This window comes from Gobio gobio (genome assembly GCF_949357685.1).
Source record: "Gobio gobio genome assembly, chromosome: 6".
Lineage (NCBI taxonomy): Eukaryota > Metazoa > Chordata > Actinopteri > Cypriniformes > Gobionidae > Gobio > Gobio gobio.
In genome coordinates this window covers 58,019,549-58,033,716 of record NC_137102.1, presented here as the reverse complement: position 1 = coordinate 58,033,716, position 14,168 = coordinate 58,019,549, and the positions used below count along the sequence as shown (strand labels likewise).

General features: G+C 41.3%; 1 protein-coding gene across 1 annotated transcript in view; it reads right to left on the bottom strand.

Moving 5' to 3' along the window:
* Positions 1-12,415, bottom strand: part of LOC307128099 (uncharacterized protein) — a 74,267-nt gene extending 61,852 nt beyond the window's left edge. Inside the window, exons 1-2 of the mRNA XM_079819697.1 lie at positions 12,211-12,415; positions 10,970-11,374 (exon numbers count right to left, since the gene is read on the bottom strand). The gene's annotated coding sequence lies outside the window, so the exon portion shown is untranslated. The remainder of the gene's footprint in view (positions 1-10,969; positions 11,375-12,210) is intronic.
* Between the last annotated feature and the right edge of the window lie 1,753 nt (positions 12,416-14,168).

Here is a 14,168-nt window from a genome sequence, read left to right as displayed (position 1 = left end):
AGAACCATATCTTTATAGTTATCGTCCTTGGATTGAACAGGCCTTTTTACTTTTTTTTTGCACAAATTTTTGGGAGAAAAGTTTGGGAGTTTTTTGGTGAACTTTCCATTTCAAGACAGGCGAGAATACTACACTTCCTATTGGTATCTGTCCTCTATCTTTAATAGGATAGTTCACTCAAAAATTTAAATTCTGTCATCATTTACTTACCCTTATGTTGCTTCAAACCTGTTTGAGTTTCTTCTGTAGGATATTTTAAAGAATGGCTACTAAAGAATGTAGTAGCCATTGACTTCCATAGTAGGAAAAGGAAAATAACGTGTCTGGTTGCCAACATTCTTCAAAATATCATCTTTTGTGTTCAACAGAAGAAATTCATACATGTGTACAAAGTTCAAGGTGGCAGTAATGAACTGCATATATCTCAAGCAGTGTATTCTATCGTGTCATATTGAACCAGATTGTACGCAGTTGAGTCATTTCTGAATGCTCGAATCATTGTGATTATTTAGCTTAGAAGTGTGTTGTTGTTATCGTTGCGTTCATACTACTAGCCTTATGACTCAGCAGTTTCACTATCGCAGCCTCATTTGGTGTGATCAAAAGTAAACGTTGGGAAATGAATGTCACATTAAGAATGCCATTTGTACCTATCGTTTATTTGTTTTCTTAAAGTACCTTATTGTTCGTCAGTAAATAGGGATTTTGGTGTTTATCTAATACGTGCTTTAACAACGCCGCTTTGACCCACGCAATATTATTCTAACTGCATCATTAGTTTAACAGTTTAACAAAATGTATATTCACTCGAAATCTTGTAACATTATATTTCTACATTTTTCTGTCAACCGGATTCAAGTTTATTTGGATCTCTGAATGGAAGAGTATGGCTGGAAGGCGGATGCCAGTTTAACGTACAGAATATCAGTCACAAATGATCCTTCGAGCCGGATTTCGCTGACTACGTCATGGCAACGTCTAGAGATTATTATGATGGTCAGCCACCAATCAGTCCTCGGCCAGCCCACACCGGGGGGGCACCAGCCTATCTGGAGGATTTTGTGTACAGCTATACACCATATCAAAACATCCCTCCTGTGTTGATGGAATCTAATCAAGCAAGAACAGAGATCTCCCACCTCATCAGGTGATGCATACCACCTCAACACCAGCTATAATTGCCAGCAGTCAACGAATCAGGATTGCAACATCTAGAGACACGGTTTAAGAGACTGGTCGTGAAATGAATGACAGTGTGAGACGTGTTTCATATGAAAAAAGACCTTTTGCATTATGAAAGTCCCTCACCCTTACCTTTGAATCCTGATTATCACTTGGAAAGTGAATTGACTTATTCCCCCATTTCAGTCTTACTCCTGCTTAAACCCTGATGAAGCTATACAACGCAATGAGCCATCTGAGTTGATTATGACTGCTCCGTAGTTAGCTCAGCCCTCAGAGGCTCAACGAAATCCGGGGACTTTCAGTTCTCCACCGTCAGTGTCACTTGCTTGTCCAGCATCTGTGCCAGGGCTTCAACCAGCTGGGTAACCCAAGGTCATGTTCATTGCCTCAGATGCCTTCACAAGTGAAGCTTTAACTGCAGTTACCGGCAACGCAGTTCTTCTTGTGACCGCAAACACTAAATCAGGCGCACCCCATTCCAGCACAGCAACCAACAATGGCTCCATTCTCTCTGAATCCGCCAACAACCCAATCAGCATACCATTCTCCACCCCAGCGATCATTTGCACAAGGTCATCTGCCTCATTCTTATTTCATGCCACAGTATGTACCAGCTCCAGCCCTTGGCTACCCATCTCCCATGCAAGCCTCTACATTGACTACCTACCCAAATCCATCTGCCATGCCAAGTCTTATGGAGACTGCTTCCTAAGGCATACCGAAACCTAAGCGGTTACCCTTCTCTTCAGGAAAGGAGAGCGACTTTCTTCTACTCACGAAGGGCCTAGAAAGCATTCTTGGCCCTTATCCACATTTAACTGAGGACTATAAGTACCAAGTTCACTTAGATCGTTGGAAATTACCAGTTAGCGAAGCAGTTCGTTAACAGCCCAATGCCATACACCCATTCAACTCAGGCTTCATTACAACGGTATGGACAGCCAGGGCAGCTGGTCCAAAGTGAACTTAAGGAAATCCTTAATGCTTCCACAGTGAAACCAGGCGATGCCCAAGCCTTTGAAGACTTCGCCGATGCTTTATGCTAAGCACACAATGCGGTTCACATGTAGACACATTACTCACTAAGTTACCTGTCACTTTCCTTCATTGAACACTGCCCTTTCAGAACATTAAGGATATGACTTGTTCCAAGCAAGACCAAGCTGCAAGGGAAATGCTTGAAGAGAAACCTGCACCTGTTCTAGTGGACGGAGTGAGCCATTATGCTACACCTCTTATCCATCAAAAGAATGCTGTACGCCGCCAAGCTTCCCCCACTGCTGTAATGGCTCTTCTCAGATCTACCGAACGCAAACTTTCCCAAGGAATTCTCATGAGTTGGCACTACTCGAACCTACACTTTCCCTGATTTCGCTCGGTGGCTCGAGAAGAAATCTCAGGCTATACAGATCTCCCGCAGAGTTTCAGAGGAAGCTCACGTGGAGTCCACACGACGAGAGTCAAGACAGCAGGAATTTCGGACTACCACCATACTTCTTGGCACTAAGCAGGAGAACAAGGATGAATTGACCTCCAGCACAACTTCTCCTTGTGTTGCAGTCTCCAAGAGAATAGAACGATTCAAGCCATTCTGCTCTCACTGTAATAATCAAGACCACTATCTTAGTGCTTGTGCTGAGTTCGCCAAAAACTGTGTCTGACAGGCAAGACTAGATAACTGGATAAAAGAGAAAGACAGGTGCTGGTGGCGTGGTTGCGGTCACAAGCCCGACAAGTGTACACTAAAGAAACTCTGCTCCAGTTGTGGTGGACAACATCTAGATGTTCTACATGAAATTGCAACAAACAGCACTCCTAGTGTTCTCACCCTCACCACGTCCCCTCATACAGTCTACCTGGATAAGAGTAGCCATTCAGGGAGAGTCATGTTAAAAGTCATCCCTATTCAGCTTCGCAATGGAAGGATAACCCTTACGCCCTTTGCGGTATTAGACGATGTCTCAGAGCGGACAGTCATATCGGACGCTGTCATGAAACATCTCGGACTGAAAGGTACCGATGAAACATTAGCACTGAGAACAATCAGACAGGATATTGTTCATCTCCAGGGGATCTCTGTATCTCGGGAAGTGTCTGCCATCACTAACCCAAGAGTTAAGTTCCAGATCCTACACGCCTTCTCAGCTAGTGAATTTAACCTCTCGACAGTTATGCCTTGTGGATGTCCTGCAACAGAAGTACCAGCATTGGAAGGGAATTCCATTAAAGACATTCAGCAATGTTCAGCCTATGGTCCTCATTGGATCTGATCATCCACATTTGATAACTCCGATCCGTCCTGTTCACCTAGGTCCTCTAGGAACTCCTGTAGCTACTCAAACTTTGCTGGGATGGACAATTCAAGGGTCCACAAACTTCTAAATCACCCGGTAGTTGAAAGCTCTTGGTAAATGGATTGCATTTATATAGCGCTTAGACCCTGGGTCATCCAAAGCGCTTTACACGTTGCCTCACATTCACCCATTCATACACTGATGGCGGTGTCAGCAATGCAAGGCGCCATCCAGCTCGTCGGGAGCAGCTGGGGTTAGGTGTCTTGCTCATTGCCCGGTTCCATTCATGGAACCGGGGATTGAACCACCAACCTTCCGGTTAGTAGACAACCTACATGAACCAATGAGCCACTGCCGCCCCATACAGCGTTTTTCTTTCCTCTGCTAATACCTTACATCAGCACATCGAAAAGCTTTGGCAGCAGACACATTGCCATTCCAGAACACCAAGTTCCTGCTATCGCTGAACTTCAATGCGGTTCACATGTAGACACATTACTCACGAAGTTACCTGTCACTTTCCTTTATTGAACACTGCCATTGCAGAACATCAAGGATATGACTTGTTCCAAGCAAGACCAAGCTGCAATGGAAATGCTTGAAGAGAAACCCGCACGTGTCCTAGTGGATGGAGTGAGCCGTTATGTTACACCTTTTATCTGTCGAAAGAATGCTGTACGCCTCCAAGCTTCTCCCACTGCTGTAATGGCTCTACTCATATCTACCGAACGCAAACTGAGCCATAATCCTGAACAGGCTTCTGTGTATAATGTTGAGATAGACAGCTGGAGAAAGCTGGTTATGCTACGAAGATCACATTAGATGAAGCTGGTATATACCCCATCACATGGTACTTTTGGTCCACTGGAGTTGACTGCTTCTGTCCTTACCAAATAAAAATGGGGAGATGACATGAGAAATGTTGGATTATTATATTTAAATGCCTAACAACAAGGTGCGTACACTTAGACCTTCTCTATAGTATGGACACATTCCTTTTTACTGGCACTCAGAAGGTTTGTAGCAAGACGAGGCAAGCCTTTTGAACTCCTCTGTGATCAAGGCACAAACTTTCGTGGAGGAGAGAGGGAACTACAGGGAAGCCTTTGGTCCTCTGGAACCTGAGCTACAAGAACAGCTAGCTAAGCAGAATACTGATTTCAAATTTAACCCACCGCATGCTCCCCACTTCGGAGGAGCATGAGAGAGAGAGATCAAATCCATCAAGACCTCACTCTCACTACAGGTAGTTTTAAAAGACCTGATACATTTTCAGAAGAGGTACTGAGGACTGTATTGAAGTTGAGGGCATTATGAACTGTGTCATCAGACGGGCTGCCTCCCTTCCACAAGCCGAGTGACCATAAGTGATCTATTGGGATGCAAACGCTACAGACACAGCCAGGTAATAGCTGATCACTTCTGGAGCCAGTTCATCCGGAAGTACTTGCCCAGTTTGCAACTTCTTCCTAATCTCACAACAGCATAAGTGGTTATGGTTGTTGACCCTCAACTACCCAGAGCCTTGTGGCCGGTTGGCCATGTTACAAGAATCATTGCAAGTGAAAAGCATGTATGCACCGCAGAGGTAAACATCAAAGACCGTACATATACTTGCCCTGTAGCTAAGCTGGTTGTGCTACCTGAGTTGACGGATAATGATGACAATTCTTAGAGACGTATTAGAGCACTTTGCTTAATTACAAATATGTACAAAGTTCTCTAAGCTACACAACTGAGCCAGCAGGTGGCAGTAATGAACTGCCTATATCTGAAGCAGTGTATTCGATCTGTGTTATATTGAACCAGATTGTACGCAGTTGGAACAGAGTGAAGACTGTTCTTTGTTATCGTTATATGCGTTATTAACAAGTAATTTCTAAATGCTAAATGTTTGAATCATTATTTAGCTTAGAAGTGTGTTGTTGTTGTTGTTCTTATCGTCACGTTCATACTTCTAGCTATAAGACGCAGTTTCACTATCGCAGCCTCATTTGGTGTGATGCAATGTAAACTTAGTGAAATTTATGTTGAAGTCACATTTAAAATGCCATTTGTACCTATCATTTATTTGTTAGTCATTAAATAGGGATTATGGTGTTTATCTAATACGTGCTTTAACGACGCCTTTTGACCAGCGCAATATTATTGTAACTGCATCATTACTTTAACAAAATGTTTATTCACACGAAATGTGACTTATATATGCAAATATATATTAATTTAGCAATGTTGTATAATGTTGTAACGTCTTATATTTCTACATTTGTTGGAAACCACAGACACCCATACATTTGTATATTTCTGTCAACCGGATTAAAGTTTGTTATTAGGATCTCTGGACTATTGCACCTCTTTTTAATGGAAGAGAATGGCTGGAAGGCGGAAGCCAATTTAACGTACATAATATCAGTCACACAGGTTTGGAACAACATAATGGTCAGTCCCTTTTAAGCAACTATCCCTTTAAGGCATTTTTTACATTTTTCATGCAGATATTAGGAGGAAAGTCAGTGGAGTGAAATTTCACAATGTAAATTGTATTAAAATGTGGGACGTTTAACACAAAGATGTCATTATACTAACCATCATGTCGTTCCAAACCAACTTCCAAATATATTCTTCAAATATAAGTCATACAAGTTTGGAACAACATGAAAGTGAATATTTTCATTTGTTTTGGTTAACTTTCCATTATAAGACACCTACACTCTTATCTGGTATCTGAAAGCATGTTCAATTTCCACATTTTATTTACTAAACAAACACACAAAGAACAAGCGATGTGTAGTAGTTTGTGAATGACAGGCATTTCAGTCCTAGCAGTTTCCGTGTGGGCTCAGCCATGAAGTCAACAGTTGAGTTCGGAGGTTTGATTTGTGGTTCCACTGAGGATTTACTGCGGCCGGAATTTGATATCATCATATAACCGAGCTTCCCAAGGTTAGAGTGGTCCTTTCACCCGCTCTGTGTGAATTCTGCATGTTTTAGAGTGCATTTCCTGCCATCTTTCACCCCAGTTATTATTTGTGGCTGGTTGTAAAAATGTACCCCGTTTAGGGAAAGTCTGGAACATCTGACGGGAATAAAAGCCCAGATGCACGAGGGAGAGACATGCACATGTGCATCGCTCCAGTGATCAATAGTCGAAAAGGACGTGACCTTTGCACGTCACATCCTGATTAATGATCACTAAACCACAATGTATTCAACATTGTTTTAATCACGTATACATGATTTAGAACTTCCAGAGTTGTTTTGTTTTTTGTTTGACAACAGCTGTGTTATCAGATATTATGAATGGATAGTCAAATCTGTAAACCGTAAATCAGTTGCATCGTGGAATTTTACGGTCTGGGTTTAATGCCATGAATGTTTGCTTTCCCAAGCCAAAGCCGAGGATAGCCTCAATCCAGACAGTTCTGCGTGCCGAAGAGCGGATCGTACTTAAATAAAACCCTGGTGCTATTGTGCGTGATGGCATTTTAAAAGTCCTGATGATTAGCGACTGGCACACTTGAATGCAGCTTTCGCTGAGCATGTCGGAGCAGGATAGGCAGAAAAAACAAACGCACCCATCCAAGGTCTTCTATCTGGAAAAATGTGCAGGGCTCAAAACGAGATGTCAAAAGCTCGGGGTCGTGTTTTGAATGCGTAACGCTGCACCTGCGAGCGGATTTTGAGAGTTCCCTCTGAGGTCGAGGGAAAGAGTGTGGGCGAAAGCGTCAATTTTACAGCGCGTGCCTTCATCAGGCTTGGAAACTAAGCCCGATTGAATCCCAGGTTATGGGAGTTGAAAGGCTCAAGTGAATATAAGCTTAACCTGCCATGACACTGCCACCCTAAAAATGCACCAGATCCCACTGACGATTATGATCAGGTCATCGTTACGGGTCAGCTGCCATATACCAGCCTTGATACAAAAGGGAACAATCACAATGTTCAATAATAATAATAATAATAATAATTCCAGTGAGTATTTGTGATGTTACAACCAGTTTCAGATTTCCTTTGATCACTATGGCAGGGGTGCAGTAGATTTTGCCAAGTCAAGTCACATTTATTTAGAAAGCGCTTTATACAATACAGATTGTTTCAAAGCATCTTCAGCGTAATAAACAGGAAAATAACAGAATCAATGATGCAAACTAGAACTGCATGATTCAATTGTTAAAAGATTGCGATCTCAATTCAAACACCCACGCGATCTCATTCCTAAATGACAACGATTTGTCAGTGTCTATTAAACCGTTGATAAAATCACACTGGGACGTTCAGATCTGCACTGGAGCTGCCGCTGATCCAGAGACAGCAGTTATAATGTCTTTTCAACCACACATATTCAAATGATCACATAAGTAATTGGGATAAAAGTGTATAGCTTGGATATAAACACTGATGTCTACAGAAGATAGTGAATCAAAGAAGGTGGCGACAAGTGACTTAAAAATGTATGTCATTGAATCATTCATTCAAGAGATTTGTTCAAAAACGCTGATTCATCCAGTAATGAAACAAGTGAAGTCTTAATGAGTGAGTCATATATTAATAAAATATTTATTCTAATTGATTAAGCATTTTACATAGACTGCAGCCATTAACATTTTGTCAGAACCTCTAGTAAATTACGTTTTGTTGTCTAGTTATCTGTTCAATAAGGGGTTGTTCACACAGAATGCGTTTTTCCACATCAATGCGCTACTTGGGATGGGACGATTACCGGTTTCACGATAACCCACAATAAAATGTACTGACGGTTTTGTCTTTTAAGATTGAACCAAGCGGCAACCTCCCGCAGTTTCTCTTGAAGCCAATACGGAAGTGACTTAAAATTCATCGACTGGCCACCAGAAAGGAGCAGAATCTCATTGAGCTCATGTTAAAATGCCCAACTTTACAGCAGATTAAAACATGTTTACAGTCTGGTACAAATTGTGGTTTTGGTCTATACGGCTAATTTTGCCCTTCATGACAACTGTGAGGGGGGTGAATTTGTTTATAACTCATTCGTTTACATTATATAAAGCCTTAAAGTTCTGAGTGACAGGTGGATAGCCATTTGTCTGCTGTCTGTTAGTCATCGAGTCACTTCAGCTCCGCCCACGTCCCGCCTCTTTGCCCATTTTCTGTTATCCGGGAGTGACGCGCTGCCAAGATGGCAACGGCCAGCTCGACCCTACTTTACGCTTCAAAACTGCTCTTCAGAATCCTATGGGGGACGTCACGGACACTACGTCCATATTTGTTTTACAGTCTATGGATTGAACATTAGTCTGGGGAGTCTGCTCTGTATTTTCTACTGCACAAGAGGCGTGATCAACGGGCATAATTTAAATGACTCTGTGCGCAATTGGATAGTCCGTCAACCAATCAGACCACAAGAGGCGTGATCAAAGGACATCGATCCATCGCTTCTCTATCTGTCAATGTGTTAAACCCACCAAGTCTGTAATTGGTTCCCGCAAATGTGTAACAGAAGCAGTAGAAATGAATGTACATGTTTCCAGCCTGAGCTGCAGGGCGAAATCAAATACGAAAGAACAAGTTCACACAAGACTAGGGTGATATTTAAGGGATAATAATGTATATTCATTGTACACTTATTAGTTACACAGATTTTCTTTACAACATAAATAATTACGGGGACATATTGAATTGAGATTAATGTTTATAAATCCATTTTGTACAGTGTGCAAAACAATCATCCAGACAAGATGATCACAAGAAGTTATAGTAATAATTATCATTACTAGTCATTTTCAATCAAAATGACAGATCAAATCAAAAACAATCAAAAACAGAGGATACGTGGATGTGTTATAATGCATCATTATAAGGAAGGAAATGCCACAGAATAGAGTCTTCCTTAAAGTGCACAGAGCTGCTTGTTTTATTTGTTGTTTGTTGATTTTCAAATATAAAACTTGTTGAAATGTTTCCAGTGTGTGCATCTGTTCTTTTTGAACACTTTCATCTCATTTGAACAAAACCGTGATAATATTGATAATCGTGATAATTTGGGTCACTATAATCGTGATATGAAACTTTCATACCGTTCCATCCCTATGTGCTACTTTTCCATTGTTTTTCTATGTAAACACGCACTAGATGGATGTGTAAAACCGCTTGCGTCTTGCATCTTTTGCAGCGCCTTGCGTATGACACGGCGTTCTAAAAGCACGGCGCTCAAGTTAAAATCAGTTCAACTTTTAAAAAACGCGTTGCCATTTTTTCCCCCCATTTCACTGCCTCGCATATTTCAAAGCAAAGACTAGGGATGCACAGATATGAACATTTAGACCGATAACCGATAATTCGGTACATATGAAAGCCGATAACCGATATATATCTACATTTTTATATCATTTTTGAGAGCCTGATTACAAAAACAAAAGTCTCACCATTAAATCCATGTCCCAAACACACAATTATAATGTTCTCTTTATATTTTTATGAAGCCTATACGACAGACTTGCGCTGCTCATGTTGCTCTGAACTGTATTTTCAGTGATTCCAATCATATTTCAAGCCATTCAAAACCATCATGGCGAACAGTTTGCATTTGAAGTGTCTCAGCTGAAGGAAATAATCCATTATCTATCGGCCACATTTTCTTATCGGGCCGATAAGACGCTAATATTAACAATATATTAAAATGAGCATATATCGGCCAATACCGATATGGTGGCCGATATATCCTGCATCCCTAGCAAAAACATGTTCTGTGTGAACTGAGTTCAATTCAGCTATAAATCAGCTCTACTGAAGACAATACTGTCACAGTCCAGCGCAATTCAGTTCGAGTTTTGTTCTCTGCAGTCAAAACGATAGTATTACTGAATATAAAGTCATCACCTTTATTCATATAGCGCTTTTTACAATACAGATTGTTTCAAAGCAGCTTTACAGTGATAACAGGAAAATAATGCAACAAAGTTTGCATATTTTTGCATTAAATATTTTGGTTTCCAGCATGAGAGAGAATGTGTAAGGGAGTCCCTGAATACCATCAGATACCCTTGGAAACTTCTAACTTGGTTTACATCGAACTATCCTATATCTGCCCCTAAAATCCGCTTTCCAAAGGTATGGGTTAAAAAAAGCCTTTGTCAAGCTCATTGAACTCAAATGGACTGTAAGTGATGTATGGTGGGCCGAAGGTCTAGGACAGGAATCAAAGGTTCTCCTAGGGGACTTTGTTGTGGTCTAATGTAAAAAACGTCCTTTCGCTATCTGATAAAACAATATAAGATAAGATCAAGATTTCCAGCCCCTATCAAGAGACACATGCAGATGTCCCCGAGATGATACAACTTCCACAAGTACGGAAAACTCCAGCATCTTGATTCGGTTAAAGAAACAACCTGTTTACTAATCACGGTGTATGCGCTCTGGCACAGTTGCGCTCTCTGAATCTGTGGCGATCTGCAGTGTTTAACACCCCGGCTGTAAGCGGCAGCTTATGCTAACAAAAGAAGATGTGTCCTTACCAAGTGGCCGGCTAAGCCAGACTTATCAGGGTGGTGTTGCGTTGGCTTGACCTCAGGCAACAGGTGGGGAGGGCAAATCCCTCATGGAGGCAGGATTGGAGGTGCTAGGGTGTGCTGTCCATCCACGCTGTACATCCAAGTCAATAACAAGAGCCTTCTGCGGGTTGCTTTGTATGGATATTAAGTACTATACCAGTGTCTTAGAGATTCCTTCTCATGATGACTTCTCCTCCAGGCTTTTCCGATATATATTTACACTAAAATTTCTTCCGGCCACTCTCGAGGTGGGCTCGGAATTTCCTCATCCTTTGACATAGTTGGTTTAGGTTACGCAAGTCTGAGACTAGTTGATGGTGGCTTTGCTATTTAAACCAGTGATTCCGGTCCGTTTTTAGGAGTCCAGATCTGAAACACAATCCCAAAGTGGCAAAATGAACAGGCAGAAAAATAGTAGGTGGATGTTTTTACACTTTAGTATGGGGAACGTACTAAATTAACTACGACTTTTGCCTCAATAAACTCCTAATTTACTGCTTATTCATTTTTGTAGCGTTTAAGTTTAGGCATTGGGTGGGATTAAGGGATGTAGAATATGGTCATGCAGAATAAGGCATTAATATGTGCTTTATAAGTGCTAATAAACAGACAATATGCATAATTAATAAGCAACTAGCTTACAGTGAGAATTGGACTCTAAAATAAAGTGTTACCATTACTAGCACTTTAAGGCTTCTCCTATATTATTGAATTATTAGTTAAAGTAGTCCAATCTATAATTTTTTTTACCATTTTCCCCAATTTTGTGTCTTTTACACTTAGTAGAGTATAATATTGTTTGCTTAGCAACATGCAAACTCTATCAAAGTCAATCGTGAGTCAAGTCTCCCATGCAAAGCGCTATTTGTAAAGAGTTGGTCCCTATGCAGAGCGTTTCAAATCAATCCCTTATGAGGTTCTTCTCGGCTAAGATGCCTATGTAGACAGCACGGCATCCAAGGTTTTGCAACAGAGCTGTTAAGTTAAGCCAGGACATTTCAGATCTTCACCTTCATGTATGGTTCAGATCAAGGACTTGATTTGTTTTACGACAAATTGCTTTTCGAATTTTACCCTGAAATGAATTGTCAAAATGGAATGTTTTTCTCACTCAACATTCCTGTTGATTCCTGTTTATATTTAAATATGAACATATGAAGATATAATTGTAAGGTACTTAGACTAAGCTGCGCTTCCAGACTTACCATGTGCCATGTGAAGCTTACAGGCTGTCCAAATCCTGGTTTGGTTGTCCTCTTTCGTGCGTAAGATCCCTGCGTGTGTGTAAAGCGATGTGTGAGAGCAGGAGTTTGCGTGTGTATGTTTTTAGGGGTGTGCGCATGGTGAACTCTCCTCGGTCCCTGTCAGTTGTTCTCCTCCCTGTGTGTGAGACTCCTCCTCTACCAGCACACTGATCACTGGATGGGTCGGATTACCGCAGACTCTAATCGCTTCTTGGATCTCCCCCTCTCTCGCTGGACGGGGCCTGAAGATGCTCAAAACCAGGGCACAATGAACAAGGGCTGTAAACACCTACTGCACACCACATGCTTGACGCCTGTGATGTGGGACAGTCCATATAATTCACACTTATCCTGCCAGACAGGCTTCAGAGAGTGTCACTAACTCTGTCTGTTTATCGCTGGCTCCGAACCAGACTCTTTTCATCTTTAAGTAATGACATTTAATTAAAAAATTTTTTTGTCTTTTGTCGATGCATTGAATGCAAGCTGCTCATTGAAGGCAGTTCGTTCAAGTTGCTATAAGAAATGTGTATATATAATGACCAGGAGCTTGCTAAGAGGCAAATTATAAAAAGTCTATTACTATTTTCATTAAGTCTGACCGCTGTTGCTCAGATATTTTACCTGTAGTATAGTCAACTCAGTTGCATCTATCACTATTTGAATTTAGCCTAAACAATATGCTATTTATATACTTGATGCAAACAGAATCTGCCACTATTTGTCCTCGTGTAAATAGATACTGTCCAAATTATGTCATTGTAGCAGTTAATTTATGAGTTAAGATAGATTGCATTATTAATTTCAAACCATACTAGAGTTAACGAAAACTATACCACAGACCAACTCAAATAAATGATTTCAGTGTGATTATTTTCCCCTCACAAAAACAATGAAAATGTGAAAATATTCTATATTATCAATATAATATATAATAACAATATACACTCACCTAAAGGATTATTAGGAACACCTGTTAAATTTCTCATTAATGCAATTATCTAATCAACCAATCACATGGCAGATGCTTCAATGCATTTATGGGTGTGGTCCTGGTCAAGACAATCTCCTGAACTCCAAACTGAATGTCAGAATGGGAAAGAAAGGTGATTTAAGCAATTTTGAGCATGGCATGGTTGTTGGTGCCAGACGGGCCGGTCTGAGTATTTCACAATCTGCTCAGTTACTGGGATTTTCACGCACAACCATTTCTAGGGTTTACAAAGAATGGTGTGAAAAGGGAAAAACATCCAGTATGCGGCAGTCCTGTGGGCGAAAATGCCTTGTTGATGCTAGAGGTCAGAGGAGAATGGGCCGACTGATTCAAGCTGATAGAAGAGCAACTTTGACTGAAATAACCACTCGTTACAACCGAGGTATGCAGCAAAGCATTTGTGAAGCCACAACACACACAACCTTGAGGCGGATGGGCTACAACAGCAGAAGACCCCACCGGGTACCACTCATCTCCACTACAAATAGGAAAAAGAGGCGACAATTTGCACGAGCCCACCAAAATTGGGACAGTTGAAGACTGGAAAAATGTTGCCTGGTCTGATGAGTCTCGATTTCTGTTGAGACATTCAGATGGTAGAGTCAGAATTTGGCGTAAACAGAATGAGAACATGGATCCATCATGCCTTGTTACCACTGTGCAGGCTGGTGGTGGTGGTGTAATGGTGTGGGGGATGTTTTCTTGGCACACTTTAGGCCCCTTAGTGCCAATTGGGCATCGTTTAAATGCCACGGCCTACCTGAGCATTGTTTCTGACCATGTCCATCCCTTTATGACCACCATGTCCCCATCCTCTGAGGGCTACTTCCAGCAGGATAATTCACCGTCACAAAGCTCGAATCATTTCAAATTGGTTTCTTGAACATGACAATGAGTTCACTGAACTAAAATGGCCCCCACAGTC